Source organism: Cydia fagiglandana, chromosome 6 (assembly GCF_963556715.1).
Source record: "Cydia fagiglandana chromosome 6, ilCydFagi1.1, whole genome shotgun sequence".
NCBI lineage: Eukaryota > Metazoa > Arthropoda > Insecta > Lepidoptera > Tortricidae > Cydia > Cydia fagiglandana.
The window spans coordinates 17,947,465-17,965,902 of NC_085937.1; the positions used below are offsets into that span (position 1 = coordinate 17,947,465).

An 18,438-nucleotide genomic window follows, 5' to 3' on the forward strand; every position below is an offset into this window, starting at 1 on the left:
CAAGGTTATCATATCAGAAATGGACCTCGTAGTAAAAGTATGCGTATAATAACAACATATCTCTACAACTTATGAAACTTTATGAACAAAGTAGAGATCAAAAGCCAACGCATAACAATAAACATAAAGTGACATATCGATGCATACATTATGCATATTGATAATAACCATTAAGTTAATTCGTATGTTTACTTAGCGGGCTGATATGTAACTTTAACGATATGGAGACCGGTTGGTGCAACTTGCATGTACTTGCTGATTTCTACATATGTATGTATTGTATGTGCCATGTTTTCACTGACTGAGGTATGGCTGATATTTATATTAGGAAATTATTTACTGACATTCTTAACTAGCTCATAAACTATTTCTAAGTGATATAAACCATATTTCATCTATATCAACTATTACCCTTAAAAATTCTTTCATTTTGAACCTTTTTTGGGCGGTGGAAAACATTGATCAGAAGTAGGGTTGCCAGATGGTTTTATTTCCCGACTTAAGTCCCAAAATCCCGAAACTGTGATATTTTTTCCCGATAATTGCGTCTTTCGATCTGGCAACCCTAATCAGAAGGCAAAGGCACAAGGCTAATTTAGAGGGTAGACGAAATGAGAAAAGGGCCGAGGGTTTTTCGATTGCCTACAGGGTTCTATATTATCAAGAATACATCCAGAAATAACGTAGTATTACGAGATTATAACTACATATTATATTTTTGAATAAAAGAAGTCCGAATGGTAGGAACAGCTTTTAAGCAACATTCAGACTTCTTGAAAAAAATCAAACTTTACTATATATTTATTTATTTATATTAAATAATATCGTTTCGTCTAAGAACTTACAGGGCTTCCGTTTAAAAAAAAAAGAATAGTTATTTTTCATGAATATTCAAACTGGAACACAATAATTTTTCATCACGACCAAAAAAAAAAAATAATAATGAATATTATAACACTAGTTGATTTGGCGGCTTCGCCGGAGTATCGCGGAAGCGGTAATCGCCTTCATATTTCATAGTTTTCTCTCGCTCATATTTCATACATTTCTCTCACTAGGAGGTTAAAAATGCTACTATTTGTCATGTTAGCGACACGCCCGAAGAAAGCGTTGTAGGGACATTACTCATTTTCACGGGCTTAAGAATCTTAAGATTTAAGCGGTAGCCGTGGCGCCTAAAATTAGACTAATTTGGGTTATTAATGATACGTTGAGAGCGTAATATTATTGGATTATAATATTTATAATTTATAATGTCAACGGCAACGTAACCGCTTAATTTTTTTACATCGAACGTTATTTGAATGTCAATACATTTTTAGCTTGACTCGATCAACTGAATCGAACATTTAACACATTGTTTGGAATAATAAGAGACAGGCAAATAGCTAAATTTAGAATCGAAGTAAATATACCTACATTTGGGACGACCTACCACATATCGACCCAGCTCTAAACTAAGTGAAGATTGTACTATAGCTGACGATTTATACATGCTTAAATAGTGTGTATTAATTTAATTGATACACAGAAAATATCCATAAGTCAGGAATGAATAGAAGTGATAAACATACAAATCCATGCCTGTAGCGCTATTTGAACCCAAGACCTTTAGCTTCGTAGGTGGGATTACTACCAACTAGGCTATAGACAAGGGCAGCTGGAACTCACGGTAATTCTACCGTGATATTCATCAGGCATCCCATGGCTCCTTCAAAACAGCAAGAACGCTGGAGTGACTTATTGGGTATACCGACTCTCTACTCTCCTCCTCTTAATAGGAAAGGATGGCTGCCGGTGCAGGAGGGAGTCCCACATATCCTCCTAATGGCTCCTCAGGCCGGGGAAATGCGTAACGCATTTTACCACTCTGTCAACAAAAAAAAAATCGGACAAGTGCGAGTCGGACTCGCCCATGAAGGGGTCCGTAGCAGCAAGTAACATAATAAAATTGCAGTTTACGATTTATGACGATTAATAAAAACTACTTACTAGATCTCGTTCAAACCAATTTTCGGTGGAAGTTTGCATGGTAATGTATATCATATATTTTTTTTAGTTTTATCATTCTCTTATTTTAGAAGTTATAAGGGGGGGACACACATTTTATCACTTTGGAAGTGTCTCTCGCGCAAACTATTCAGTTTAGAAATAAATTATATTCGAAGTTTCAACAGTAGGCATAGTTCTTATAGTTTCGGAAAAAAGTGGCTGTGACATACGGACTGACAGACAGACAGACAGACAGACTTGACAAATCTATAAGGGTTCCGTTTTTTGCCATTTGGCTACGGAACCCTAAAAATGAGGCCGTTAAATGAATTAAGACACTGCATTCACGAATTTAACAGCCTATAATTAACAAGCTATTCAAGAACCAAGTCAGTCGGTCAATGAGGCACGGTTTGCCAAAACAATGGTTTAACATCCTCGTAGGTGTATAGTTATCGTAAACCAGACCACAAATCTGCCAAAAAGACCGCCAATAAAACCTGACCTCGTTCGTAATCATCTCAGCCATAGGACGTCCACTGCTGAACATATTAGGCCTCCCCCTTGTTATGGGGGGTGAATGCCATAATCGCCACGCTTGGCAGGTGGGTTGGCGATCGCAGTCGAGTACACCGATTTTGAGGGACGCTGCTGCCCGTCCACCGGTGGTTAAGGACATACCCGGGTCACCGGTGCGGTGCGTTCGTAATGCCCTTAACAAATTAATTAGAACCGCTCCTTTTTGAATGATTTATTATATTGGCGAAGCCGAAATCCAAACCTGTTTGAAAGGGGTTTGGATATAAAAAAGACAGCTTAACAACAAAGAAGAATTAATAATAGCTCGTGGAAGTTAAAATTGCAAAACCTGTCGTGTCAGGATATGTTGATGACTGATGCGCTAATAGTATGCCTCAAATGTAAGGATGTAGTAGAAAGGTCACCTATTTGACTTTCAAAACCTGTCAATCATCGAGCAAAATTAACAACAATTAAGTCGACCCCGATCTCCCAAAATTCCAGGATCCCTATGCATAAACGTAATCCTAAAACATACTTATTCATTGTATCTATGTATGTTTATAGATAAGTGTCCTTATCGATTTCAGTGACACCAACCCTAAATGAGAATAATACGGTTGACCCAACTTAACTTTAGAATGCTTTTCTACACGTGTGATAGCCGAGTTCCCCAGTTTCTTGTTGTACCATCGCCCACACACTGTTAACTGTCCATCGGTGGACCTTATGCCTGTTTGTACGGTCAAGGAATTTAATTTCTGTGCCACTTCTTACTTTGTCACAGTAACAATAATGAGATTCCTGGCTTTCATAGCGGATTGTCACTGTGATAACATAAGGAGCAGTAGGTACCTGCAGATTTTTTCTTTGGCTGAACGTGTAATTGTTAGTATAGTTAGTATGTAGTTGATTTTACTTTTTGCTTGAATTTTTTGTCACTGTTATCTTATACCTTTAAACCAGCAATTCTTCCGTCGTTTCCGGGATCCCATGTATATATATAAACAACTACGATACGATACTACGATTTCGATGCTATATGAGGGTTTTCAGAGGCGAAAAAAAGATATAGCTATGTGTTATCTCTGGGAAAACGCGCATTTTTGAGTTTTATATGTTTTCTGATAGCAGCAAGCTCTTTCCAACGCTCTGGGTATGAATAATGTGTAGTGCGGATCACGGATGCATCTCGTTTTGCATCATAACACTGATGTGAGTCAGCGGCACGCTCCATCACCTTATTTAGAGTCTTGTTTTGCTCAAATTGTTCACTGATCGGTGGAATTTTAATCACCCATTAAGGTGTTTGGAGATTTGGTGTGATTACTGTAGATGGTTATGGAAGGTTGGATTAGCGGAAGGTTATTAGGTGAGCTGGTGAACTTTACCGAATTGGATTGAATGTGTGGTCTTATAAAATTGCATGTGGGATTATCTTGTTGATTTTGGTTTTTTAATCCGTAGCAACACGAAATTATTGAATTTAAAAGTACGTCTAAATTCTTAGAAAGTGGAAAACCTCCACTATCTCGGGCGAGAGATTATATTTCTAAGTATTATGGTATTGTTTGCAGACGTTTCTGCTCAATACAAAATTAGTCTAAATTTTTGTTTGATAAATATTAACATAAAAAGGATTTATGTCGATAATCCTACAAAATTTGTGCACCCATAAACATCTTATTGAGTATTTAATTTCTAAACTTAAGATCCGAGGAATTCATAGAGATGTTATCTGAGTATTTTCTACTGAGAATAACAATATTGTTTTTTTTTTAAATTTATGTGTGCGCTGAGCAAACATACATTTAATCAGCTGGTAAATAATATTGTTGTTTTGCTCCACGGAAATTCACAGCGGTATTGCAACTAATCGTTCAGGTGTTCAGATTTCTATCTGATAGCCCTATACGGTGGTACTACGATGTAGTACAAAATACTGTTAACTGCGTATAGATTGAGGATAATACGTGATTGTCAGTTGAATAATACCCCCTTACCTTATTCATAAAAAGTGGCTGTGACATACGGACGGACAGACAGACAGACATGACGAATCTATAAGGGTTCCGTTTTTTGCCATTTGGCTACGGAACCCTAAAAACGTTTGGGAAAACCGGTGTCTTTTCTATGGGGGTTACAAAAGTTAACGATTTGGATACAATTTCCTAAAACTTTCATCATGTAATGTTTGAACACTAGAAGGTATTGACATGTCTATAAGTATAAAGTTCTAGACTACTAACCTAACCTAGCCCCTTCACGTTTCGTCTCGGTGAGTCGCGTATCGCGAAGGTCTCTCCGAACCTCTAATTTTATTGTCATTGTCGCATGGGCGGTAATAGACCCCTGTTTGAACAGTCGGAACGCGGAACAGTGATGCTTGCGATTCGGTGTTTCGTCATCAGGGCCTTGAACTCGCCCTTGAAATGTTGCCACATGAAACATGTAACACCGTTATTGCACACGTCGATAAAAGAAAACTATAGGAAGCAGGACTGTTGAGGCAGACAAAAGACGGTCTTATCGCTGAAAACCAATGTTTCTGTACTGGCATTAAATTGGCATTAAATATTTTGATATTAGCATTTGTGAACCGATTTGGATAATTAAGTATTATTTAATAGTAAATTCCGGATTGGTCCCACATTTGTCTGAATCTAATTCTGATGTTGGCTTGACACCGACTTCATACATGTCAGTTGCTAACGCATATTAAAAGGAATAATATTATATTTTATCCTTATTGAAGTCAGAATATTTTTTTTAAAGGTGTCATTTTCTTGTCAAAATTCTCCAAAAATTTTTGGTAACCAGGTCAACACCCAACACAGCCCTATTCATAGACATGTGTGGTCGACTCCCGCGCATTTGTTTGGAGAGGCGACCGCGCCGGCGCCGGCCATATGGCGGAAGTGCATTCCTGCTGCACCAGATAAGTGGATATGGTGAACGTTGCGGATTTTGGACCTATATTTGATCATTTTTAGGGTTCCGTACCCAAAGGGTAAAACGGGACCCTATTACTAAGACTTCGCTGTCCGTCCGTCTGTCTGTCACCAGGCTGTATCTCACGAACCGTTATAGCTAGACAGTTGACATTTTCACAGATGATGTATTTCTGTTGCCGCTATAACAACAAATACTAAAAACAGAATAAAATAAAGATTTAAATGGGGCTCCCATACAACAAACGTGATTTTTGACCAAGGTTAAGCAACGTCGGGAGTGGTCAGTACTTGGATGGGTGACCGTTTTTTATTTGCTCTTTTTTTGTTTTTTGTTTTGCATTATGGTACGGAACCCTTCGTGCGCGAGTCCGACTCGCACTTGCCCGGTTTTTTTAGACATACAGAAAGATGGGAATAAATGGGTGAATCAAGTTTTTCTTGTCTCTAATTGCCATGGTTACGGTCTCCTGGGTCACTCTTAAAACACTAGGTGTTTCGTATTTAAATGAACCATTGATTTTTTTGGTAGTTATAAGGCCTTTCCATAATGGGACGTCTACTAAGCACGTTTGTAGAAAATGGTACAGCAGCTTTTCTAAAAAACTATGCTACTACGGTCTTCTGGCTGATGGGACAGAATAACAGCAAGAAATAGTTGATCGACCCAAATAGCAAGAAACAATATGGATAACGATAAAGATTGGTCAAACGCGTTTCAAGGTTAATACTCCAATTATTATTATATTTCATACTTCTTCATTAGCTACATATTTCCACTGCATAATGCTATCAATTCCCTTTAAATAACATGAATGAGCCAAAAACAAAACAAATTTTCTCGAAACGACTTCGTCATTTTGAAGCTCAACCGAAGATCCTGGGTAATCCCAGGATTACCTTAGAACATTACCCAATGTCTACGTAAGCTGTGTCAAAATACAGCACTATGAAGATAATGAAGAATTTCGTCATCAAATACAATTGAATTTCCACCAATGGCGGAACTCTGTTAAAATAAAATATAAAAACATCCAAGGACTAGATTATAGAGTGTAGACTAAGCACATGACAGGATATTTAAAGACCCCGAGATCCCAACCGTGACATATCACCGTTTTGCCTATGTATCTCCATCTACAAACTGTCAATCCAGCTACCCTGTGTGGTCTGCGTTCCTGGTACCGATAACGAGATGCGATTGAAATTCATTTAAATCTAGACCAATAAGAGTTTCTTGTGAAGTCACGGACAGTTGAAAATGTTATTGATTAAAAGCCATTTTAATTGTTCTTGTTAATTATCATAAGAAAATCTATTCCGTCATCCTAATTGAATCGTAGGCAAATCAATTTGTCAGTAGGAAGTAGAAATTTCGCTGCCTTACATTTTTAGCTGCCTTTTCTACTGACAAACTCGGCTTGCAGACAATATGTCGGTCGGTTAGGGCTGAGCGATCAAATCCGATAAGTCTACTTTCATTATTTTTACCTTAAATTCCTGCTGGGAGCTGGGACGTCAGTCTTTCCGTGGCCACAGCTGGTGCAACTCAGCTAAAACGTCGGAATTTAAGGTACTTAAGAATAATGAAAGTATATCGCGTGTGTGTAATAAATATGTGTATAAAACGAGAGAGTTTAAAGTGTTATAAGTCTAAGTCATTTCTCATTTAAATAAGAACTTCACGTATGCCATCCTTTTAAAATACTTAATCCTGATTCCATCCTACCTAATAATTCTGATTTCTAAAAACCCAATTCCTCTCGACTTATCATTTATATTCTTAAGGAAGAAACATGACCAGCCCTGTGACGTCCATGTCACCTTGTTCGCCTATATCTCAATGCCCGCCACTGCCTTGTGTGGTCCAACTTCTCGGTACCATAACGCTAAGCTGCCAGTATTATGATACATTGTATTTTAATGCACTCTCGTTGCTGGACCTGACAAAGGATGCTGTTATCGTTAAAGTGCTCGTTCGCAAAGCAAATTGGTTTCTGTAAAGTTTTGCAGAATTTGCCTGCTTAACCTTGATTCATGATAAAGTCACACGAACCGCCGCCGTTAAAAGGCCGCTCCCAAACAATCGAAGATACGCCGTAATTTTTTCTTGTAATATACAAAAAAAAGCAATGTATTTATTAGTTTTTTTTTTTCATTTCAGGTAAGCAAAACACCAACGGCATTGGAAGGTATCCTGCCTAATACGATCCCCGATTTTTCCACGTTTGGTGTCACTCGAAAAGCGGGTAATGTATTTTTGGACATGTGGCTAAAAGTCACTTATAACCACTCTCCTGCGGACGCTTCTGCTGTGGAATGAGCCCTGCCGAGGTTATCTTGAGGGACTACAGTGTGGGATTTAAAAAAAAGGGAATGTAGAGATGTAAAAAGTAAAGGGAGCATGTTGCTCGATGGAGTCACAGGCGTCCATAGGCTACTGTGGCCGCGTTCCATTAGACGGCTCGTACGCTTGTTGGCCACCGAAGTCAATAGTCATTTCGCAAAATCGTATCGTAAACATGAAGCACGCGTTTAGCTGCATCTGAAACCCTTTATTAAAGAAGTGGGAATCAAACGTACCACAATGGCTGCCCATCCCACCTCGTATTAGTGGGCATTGTTCATTAGGCCCATTGTTTAGCACCTGCGGTCTGCGGTCAAGGATGATCGTGAGTCAGGTTGGGAGAAATTTGTTGGGCGCCTTCTATACATGTTTATCTCCATGCATAGTCACATGTCATAGATAAATGATGCGTTCAACAACCGCAATTTTTTTAGTCTCATTTCATAATTGATGCGTTCAAAAACCGCATAAATTTTACCAAATATATCGAAAAAATTCGATAACTAATAATAAAAAAAAAAGAAAATTAAAAATCGGCTCTTGAACTTGAACATTTCGCTCTTAAATTTTTTTGTCTTCAACTGTAAAATTTGTATTGTATTTTTTTGTATTTTGTTTGGCAGCAGTATGAAGTTCAGTTGTTTTAATGAACCTATTATACCTACAAATCGTTGTATCTTTTGAAAATTATTAAATACTTATTCAATGTGTCTTATGTATGTAACGAATAACTAATACGTAACGAATTCTCTTAATTGTCCGTCAAAATCGGTTTAAGTTGAAGAAATAGGTATCTATTTCCAATACAAACAAAATCTCATCACTCATCAGTCATCATGCGATCTTTTCAAAATGAACCTTCGGCTGCATGTAATAAAATTAATATTTGTACGGTTCAATGTAGGCTATAACTATAGGTTACTAAACTGGTAATAGCTTGTAATCGTTGTAATACATACATCGTCAATCCCAAATCAAACAGCAGATTTAATTATTAACAAAACATTCGTACTCAACTGTAAAAAATTGTCTAGGAGGTAGGTATAGCTGACCTTGAGGTTCAAAATAATTATATTTTATGGTTATACAAAGCCGTAATATGTAGCTTTTGAAAATAACGGGGCAGTTGTCAAAACATAAGGGTGTAATACACTGACGTATTTTGTGTCGTCACGAATCTAATCGGTGTTATAATGTTTGGACTGTGATTTGTATGACACCGGAAGGTGTCCGTTATGGCATCGATCATGGGATCGACGGTGACCTTAATGAGGCCTGACACGTCAAAAGTATCTATACGAATGAGACCTTATCTTAAGGGAGTAAAGTTGAATATTGCTGGTCGTGATTGTTTGCTAACAAGCATGTTTACTTCGTGTTTTTTTAATATTGTTAGTAATTAAATTTTCTCTAGTTAAAAAAACTTGTTAATTTGAATATTAAGTAATATTTTTTAAATTAGTATTCCACACTAGTATTATTGCTACAGACACGAATTATAGAAAGGAATTGTGTTTAGAAAATAAGATAAGACAATTAGACTCAGGTGAGTCAGGAGAATCAGTCTTAGACTAACGCTTCTCTTTCAATAAGTACTTTAGACATGATTTGAAAGCCTGTTTTTGCTGGACACGTAAATTCTGAAGCCCACACAAGACGAAGAAGATAAAATCGGTTTATTAATATTTTCATTAGTATTTGTAAAGTAGCTGTAGTTAAGCTGTTATATCAACCTGTAAGTTATTTACAATTTCAAACTGTCTATTCATCGCCCAGAAAAGCAATAATTGTGTAAGCATATTTATATTTGCATAGCAAAAGTGCTAAATAGCAATGATCAGTTAGCGAGCAAATATCACTTATTGTTACATTGTAAAGCGTATAATGGAACGCAAGTACCCATACAAAGGAACTAGACATTCGACTCGACTACGCCTTTACCGGTCAAGAGGGCAGCGGAGAATATGCTCTTGAACTTGGTTCTGTCTCGTCTTTGGAATTGTGTCCATAATAATTGGATCCTTATTCTATGGAGTTGCCCGGATACAAGCTCGGACCAAAAAGCGTATGAAAATTCCTAAGTCATTATTATTTTATATTTGCCTACCTATTTTAAATGAAGAAAAAAATTGCCCAGTTTTGAGCATTTAATTTTAAATTATAATCGCTTTCAAAATAACGACATTGGAAGCGTAATTGTCAATATGATAAAAATCTATGGCATTGTCATGATAAGAGTAAGAATGTAGAAGAATGCCATCCGTATGTACCATGTACTGGCTTACCCTATTCTTAAGATGAGCTCAGTAGACCCCGGACTCCTTCAGGGCCTAACGGGGAAAGCGGTAAGATAGGGTGAATTCATACTTCCAGTCCCAGTTCAGATATACATTGTATATTGGTACTTTAAAAGCAGCTATTCATATCTACTCGTAACAATCGTAAACGTCTCGTGAAGGATGAATGTCGCTGTTGTGTTAAAAGTGCTTTTCAAAACGCTTTTATTTGAATTACTTGTCTTTCCGTGGGATGATGGGTTGGAGAGGCGACGATGATACTTGAAATGTGCGATTATTTTCCTTTAGTCGCAACGAGTGTTTCAATTTGTACTTAAACATTCAAACCTTTCAAATATTTCGCAAAGATGGCATTGGGTGCAATGTGCAATAGAATAATGATAGACTTCTATCAAATGACTCGTGAAATGTAAACACCCAGTCAAGGTGAGATTGGTGCAAACTTGTTTGAGAATAAAAGTCGCAAAAAGATAAAGTTATAAAAGTATTTATAGCAAGAGATTTATAGAGGTGTTTAACTGTTACTTTAAGAAACCGAGACATCTATGTCACAAATAGGATAAAAGGGAGACAGGTCTTATCCACAGTATATCTCAAAGAAGTGGACAACATCAAAGATTTATATCCAGACTTAAATCTGTTATAAAGCGAACGTGCTGAATAGAAGAAGAAATTAATAATGTGCGGAGATAAAGAATATACATTAAAAAAGATAAATTACTTTAGCGTACGTTTATTTTCATCTAGCAATAGAGTTTACTAAGTTTAACTAAGATTAGATGCCAAATAAGTACGTATTAAGTAGCACAAAGTAGACTAAGCCTCTTTGGGTACAGACACGTGTTTACCCATTTATCGAATTGTTCCGAAGTTTCTACCCTTGATAATCTTTTCCAAATACGACAAACGACAAGATTATGTAATTAATCACTGATTTAGAAAGCTTCAAAATAACGGGACTCTTATGCAATACTTGCAATTTAATTACTGCAGTGAATTCCCGAACGATCTAACATAATGAATAAAGTTAAAAATGTCGTATCTGCACAAAATACGATCGCACGGACTTCATTTTGGTGCTGCAATTAATTCCGAATGTTCGAGTTCCTTTTTTAAACGTTTCAAGTAAAAGCGGTTAACTCTCTTGTTTTTTGTTTCGATCCACGATTTGGTCAGTCAGAGTCAGACTAATTACTATCATTACGCGGTTGAGAAATACAGATTTAACTTGTATCCGAGGAGAATCGTGTCTTTTGTTTATTGCCGATTTGCTTTATTTTGCTCTGTTAAATATTTATGACGCACCATTAAAGGAGCCCGGAAAATTAAAAGCAAGAAAATAAAGGCTTGTGGTTTTTTGTTCGTTGACACTTGCAATTACATATAAATCTGGTTTTTGACGCATCACTGTTCTCCTGATGACCAAGCAGTATTTCTCGAATCAGAAACCGTTTAAAGCCGTATATTTTAATTTAATAAGTACTCAATTGATCGTACAAATAATAACCATTTTTAGATCTTATTCCAACGTTATAGAGTCTACGAACCGTCACCATGTTTCCATTGATCGAAGTAGGACATTGGGGGCGCGTGACCGTCCACTTTCACCTTGATTGGACGCCAATTAACATCTGGCGAATATACGACCAAAGAGGTCAATAAACTGCGGACTTGCGGAGGGGCTCCATTGGCATACTTAGGAGATGACTGAAATGCCGGGGTTTCGATCATATAAATATTGTAGGGGGGTCTCTATTGTTTCCCAAATAGTTTAAAGTCATAATGTATTGTTTGTCCGAATTTTCGTTAGTCATAATTGGTTTTTCTCAGAAACGCGTAACTTTTCAGGATTGACATAAAACAAACCTAACCTAACCTAACCCATCTATAGAATAACCTTACGAAAATCCTGAAAAGTTAGCCGTTTCAGTTTTATGACTAACGATAATATGACAAACAATACATTATGACTTAAAACTTTATGGGAAACAAAGGGACCCCATTGTGGGACATTCTTTCACAAATTGACTGAGTCCTACGGTAAGCTCAATAAGGCTTGTGTTGTGGGTACCTTGACAACGATATATAAAATAAAATATACAAATACTTAAATACATATATATATAATACATCAGTGACTCAGGAACAAATTTCTGTGCTTGTCACACAAATAAATGCCCGTATCGGGATTCAAACCACCATCACAAGGACCATCGGCTTCATAAGCTGGGCACTACCCACTATTTAGACCAGATTGGTCGTCGAATATTAAAACATATTTTAGCATTTGTTTTATTGAAATATTCGAATTTAAACAACATTTTCAAGCACAAACACAAAATATTACTTCGCTAGTTTATATGGAAATTTGAATACAAAACAAAGTGACCCGACATCATTGCTCCTGAGTGTAGGAGTTTGGGTAGGTAAAGTAAGGATGAGGAGTTCCGCGAAGGCTGCGCCCGCGGCGATCCCATGGTTGGGATAACAGGATCATGTGCCGTTCCGATCGTTCATCGACACGAGAGTCGAGAGTTTTATGTCGACCAGTATAAAGCCCGTACAGACGGAGCGATAGTATATCGGCAGATACCGTAAGATACCGACAAAAAAGAAAAAAACCGGGCAAGTGCGAGTCGGACTCGCGCACGAAGGGTTCCGTACCATAAAGCAAAAAAAAAACGGAAATAAATTCAAAAAGAAAACGGTCACCCATCCAAGTACTGACCACTCCCGACGTTGCTTAAAAATGTGGTCAAAAATCACGTTTGCTGTATGGGAGCCCCACTTAAATCTTTATTTTATTCTGTTTGTAGTATTTGTTGTTATAGCGGCAACAGAAATACATCATATGTGAAAATTTCAACTGTCTAGCTATCACGGTTCGTGAGATACAGCCTGGCCCCTGTTTCACCAACGTGACAGGTGCGACGAATTGTAAAATCACTGTTGCTGACGTCACAGGCATCCATGAACTACGGTTACCGCTTACCATCGGGCGGGCCGTATTCCTGTTTGCCACCATCATTGTATTATTAAAAAAAACTTTATGATATCGGAAAAAAACAGATATTTCTCTTGCTAAGTTTATGACAATTGTCACAAGAAACACTACAATTGTCACGAAATTCCGACATATAACTCATTACCTGTCAAGAATTACCTACAATTCTTCTAAATCTTTGACAATTGTCAGAAACTTCGCAGGAGAAATATCTGTTTTTTTCCGATATAATAAAGTTTTTTTAAATAATACAATGATGGTGGCAAACAGGAATACGGCCCGCCCGATGGTAAGTGGTAATCGTAGCCCATGGATGCCTGTGACGTCAGCAATAGTGATTTTACAATTCGTCGCACCTGTCACGTTGGTGAAACAGGGGCCTGGTGACAGACAGACGGACGGACGGACGGATGGAGGGACAGCGATGTCTTAGTAATAGGGTCCCGTTTTACCCTTTGGGTACGGAACCCTAAAAAGAAGAAAAAGAAAAAAAGCCTTTTATTTTTCTAAAAAAGAAAAAAAGAAGAAAAAGAAAAAAGAAAAGGAGAAAGAAAAGAGGAAGAAAGGAGTGAGTGCTAAGGTGACGAAAGACAAAGGAGAATGGAAGAGAAAAAACATGTTGTGCCGACCCCACATAACGTGGGATAAGGGCAGGGAAAAGAAGAAGAGCAGGAGACGTAAGATGCCGAGTTGCCGACCAATTTCTCAGAAAAAAAGCTGATCGTACAGCGGCAAAGGCCTATTAATAATTGAAATTATGGAACCTCTTTAAAGAAATTCAAATTCTAATTGAACACACAGAATTCAAGACCTGCTTTAATAGAAAACCTGGTTAATTGACACAAATTAGCAGGTCACATTGAGATTTTAAATTATCCGAGCTTCATTGTATTTTGTATTATATTGGTTTGTTTGTGAACCAGAGGGCGTACCGCGAATCACGTTACAAATTTATAAGTGCGACAAAGAGGTAACACGTCTAACGTGGTTCGCGGTAGGCCCTCAGACCCTGCACGGGTAAGCAATGGGAATATAATATACGTAGCCAAGCTATTATGACGAATCAATCACGCGCATGACATCGGCTCGTTTTGTACGGTATTGGTCCGTTGGGGATACCTTTTGTAATCCTTATTGCACCAAGATAGTGTCTATCACTGGTCAGTTAAGTTATCGGTATTGGAGTAGTAAGAACTTGATCCTTCGGGTTAAAAGAAATGGGGAAAAAACAGCTTTTGTGTTTTCTGATTCAGTTGTCGATAAGTTGATTGAAGAGTTTTTTTTCCGTTGATTGACAACACATCTAAAGTATATCAGCGTGGTGGTAAAAGGCATTAATTGTTAGTAACAAAGACATTTCAATACAAAACTGGATTAAATCGCCGTCAGAATGATCACGTCTTAGTAAGCCAGAGTTGGCTGCTTTACAAGAGTTTGGATTAAGAAAATAATATTATATTCAAAGAGCATTGACCTACTTTTCAAAGCTATCAAATCGGATTTCAAACGGTAGAAGTAGGAGAAGTGGAGCACTCTGGTGCCTAGGTTTAGACTTTGAAATTACATCATAGTGTTCCAAAAGACAATATTCATGTCTTAACAAGAACCTGAAGCCCATTTGCATTCACACATTGTACTTGTATGATGCGCCGTTATCTTATCAGACCCGTGAGAATCGCAGGCGCACGTGGGCGGCCATTGCGCAGCGCTGCCATCTAGCGGGAAACGACGTAACTACGTGCAACGGTGACGGCGCTTACGTCGTTTTGTTTCACGTGTGAGCTCATTGCACAACGGACTGACGGCAAACTGTAGTAATTGAAGTGTGACATTTGAATGTTAGAGGAACTACGAGTACATATTGGGAGTAATGGGAAATGGACTGTCGGAACAGCATACGAACATTTGTGAAGAAACTTACAGTACTTAAACATCAATCTGGTTAGAATACCTGTGATAATTAACTTTGTGGCATAATTAATGGCTAGACTAAGTATAATTTCCACCTACTCACAGTTACGAATAGATTCTACTAAGGCTTGGTTAGTACATGTACATCTTAATTAATGTCTATCAAGACATCGTCAACCATTAGACACGGGCGAAATCAAGCAATAATAATCACTTCCGACTAACAATTAGATCTGATATCGACACGGATAGATGTTTATTGCATTATAATCGATAGATCTGCATACATAATCCCTTGATCTATAGCCTCTTAGACGATTTGCATATGATTGGAATCTACACGGTGTTTCCTATAGTAGTTTCCACTGCTTCGATTCTAGTTATTTTATATCAAATTATGGTCAGCACCCTTCTTATTATTTCTTAAATGGAACATAAATTTTACTGTAAAAACTTGTCACTTTAGTATATGTGACGTTCCACGGGAAAAGGTACCTTATGAGGGTTTCTAGTTTCGGAGATATGAAATGTTTTGTAAAGAGGTGAAAAAATGCTCAATTTTTTTTTATTGTGTGATCTGAAACCTTAATGCGTAACGTTTGTTTACCTGTTTTTATTTTTGTTATAAGTTAGTTATAAGCCTAGTAATGTCGTCTCAGAGTTTAGTCGAAAAGGTACCTTATGGAAAAAAGATTAAAAATTCCCAAAAAAACTAGTCAATACGGGAAAAGAAGTTTGGTAGAGAACTGTATTAGCATTCTGCAAAACTAATTTGATAATTTCAGTTCTGGTTGGGGCGCCTAGCAAATATTATAACCGTACATCGACCGACATTACAAATCCAAGTAGCCTGCTATTATACCAAAGTTACTCTCGTCAAGTAGGTCAGGAAATGAATGCTCAAAAAACGTTGTAGAGGGAAATGCTAGGAACACAATTTTTGACTCCGTAACTTTGTTTAGACTAGTTAAGAGGTGAACATATCAAAAGTCCCCGGCTGTAGCCCCGGTGCTGCGGGGTAGAGGGGGGTAAGAAGGTCGAATTTTTCGGTTTTTCATTGATATCTTGGAAACTTTGCATCTTAGCGACATGACTACTAAGACAAACCGAAAGCACATAAAATTAGTTACAAGTTTTATCTAGTCAAGTTTTTCGATATCTTGAATAGTTTTTGAGATAGACGCTCTTGAAAGTTTATTTAGGGATTTTAATGTTATCTTGATATCTACATCAGTGATGCTGTTAGGCCATGTTTGGCATCATTTTCGTATAAATCGGGGGTGCTGAATTCGTTTATGGTATCAGATTGACACTATTCCGAAGTAAAAACAAAATTAAATAAATATATATTTTTTAAAATCCCTCTTCACGCTTAAACCGCTGAACCAATTTCGTTGAAATTTGGTACAGAAATAGTTTCAGTCTCGACACAGGACATAGGATAGTTTTTATAACCAAAATCATCTTTTGAGGATGTGAAAAGTGGGGTGGAAGTTTGTATGGGGAGTCAGTAACCGCTGAACCGGTTTAGGTGAAATTTAGGATGGTATACATCTGTGATTTAGATGAAAATGATACCTAACATGACTTCAAACCTTACCTTAAGCAGTATGAACCTCAGGAATTCAGTTTCGTCGATGAAGTTGAATTCCCCCCATACTCCATTTCACAACTTTAAAGGATGATTATTGAGATAAAAATTATCTTATGTCCTGTCTTGGGACTCGAAATATCTGTATACCAAATTACAATTAAATCGGTTGAGCGGTTTAAGCGTGAAAAGGAATTTAAAAACAAAGATATTTGTTTAAAGTTTATATGTTTTTTCTTAGGAATGGTGTCCATGTGATACCAAAAATGAATTCAGCATCCCCGATTTATACGAAAATGATACCAAACACGGCCTAGCAGCTTCACTAATGTAGATATCAAGATAAAATTTAAAGCCCTAAATAAACTTTCAAGAGCGGATATCTCAAAAACTATTCAAGATATCGAAAAACTTGACTGAATAAAACTTGTAACAATTTTTATCACCTTTTGGTTTGTCTCAGTAGTCATGTCGCTAAGACGCATAGTTTCCAAGATATTAGTGAAAAACCGAAAAATGAGACCTTCTTTCCCCCCTCTCCCCCCCAGCACCGGGGCTACGGCCGGGGACTTTTGATATGTTCACCTCCTAACTAGTCTAAACAAAGTTACGGAGTCAAAAATTGTGTTCCTAGCATTTCCCTCTATAACTTCTTATTTCTTGGCCTAAAGTCTTTCTTAACTAGTATAATCTTCATTTAGTTTGGTCGCATGCAATAAATCAGCCATTGGTTTGCTGAAAAATGCCAATACCCGACGCATTACCTTATGGAATATCTGAGGTCATTGAACCTCAATGCCGCTTGTCTTCAATGGCAACCAAAATATATTATTGATAAGAAATAGACGATTTATACCATCTTTACCCCAAAATATTATTAGTTTATCCTAACTGTTCCATCATCATCATCATGCCTCATCATGTAACTTAACCACAAGGTACCTTTTCATTACATACAAATTATTGGTCTTTTTTAAGATTATTATGACGAAGAACTAATTAAATTTGTGGCAGTTTAATGTAAATTAATATTTTCTATTCATAAAAGATAAACTTCAATGTGATTGATGTTTTGTAGTGATGTATTATTAGATTTATTTCCATAAGGTACCTTTTCGTAAATGTATGGAGCAAATACTGTAATTGTTATGTAAGTTTAAAGTGGCATAAGGGGTTAAATATAGTATTTAGTTGGGGTTTTAGGATTTATTTCATTTGAATGACAGAATTTCTTTCATATGTGCTCAGAAAAATTGATTGTGTGTTACATTAAAAGTAAAAATATTCAATTTTCTGATTTTATATGAAAAAGTCAGAAAATACATTTTCACCTCTAAATCGGTATTGTTTTTTGCTTAAACTGTCTCTCAGTGTCGTTTTCTAATAGATACAATTTAAATCTTGAGAGCTCATTGCAATCAATCGTGAAAATGAAATAAAACTTTATTTTCAAAAGATTGGTTAGTATACACATAAATCAGTCGATATCAAAGGTTTCTATTTGCATTACAGAACAAGTCGCAACATTTTTTTAATCTCAGATATATAAGGTATTATTATTTGTAGTCAACTATGTAACTTACTTCAGGAACATAGTTTTTTAGGCGGCTAAACTTAAAACTTCTCTATCGTAAAGTTGCTCATTTCACAACATTATTTTCAAAAAATCATATCTCTGTAACTACGCAACTTAGAAGGTTGATCTTTTGTGTTATCGATAGCTTATTTATTGTAGATTACTGGGGTATGCATAACTCCATACCCACCATAAGGTACCTTTGCCCGTGGGACGTCACATATAGCCTCCTGAGTCCCCCTTGTCATTA

General features: G+C 37.0%; 1 protein-coding gene and 1 long non-coding RNA gene across 2 annotated transcripts in view; both read left to right on the forward strand.

Annotated features, from left to right (window-relative positions):
- LOC134665526 (serine/threonine-protein kinase 17A) overlaps positions 1-18,438 on the forward strand; it is a 298,452-nt gene that overhangs the window by 209,919 nt on the left and 70,095 nt on the right. The window lies entirely within an intron of this gene.
- On the forward strand, positions 1,879-2,163 carry LOC134665623 (uncharacterized). Its single transcript, XR_010098401.1, has 2 exons — positions 1,879-1,927; positions 1,958-2,163. It is a non-coding gene; the product is annotated as an uncharacterized LOC134665623 (long non-coding RNA).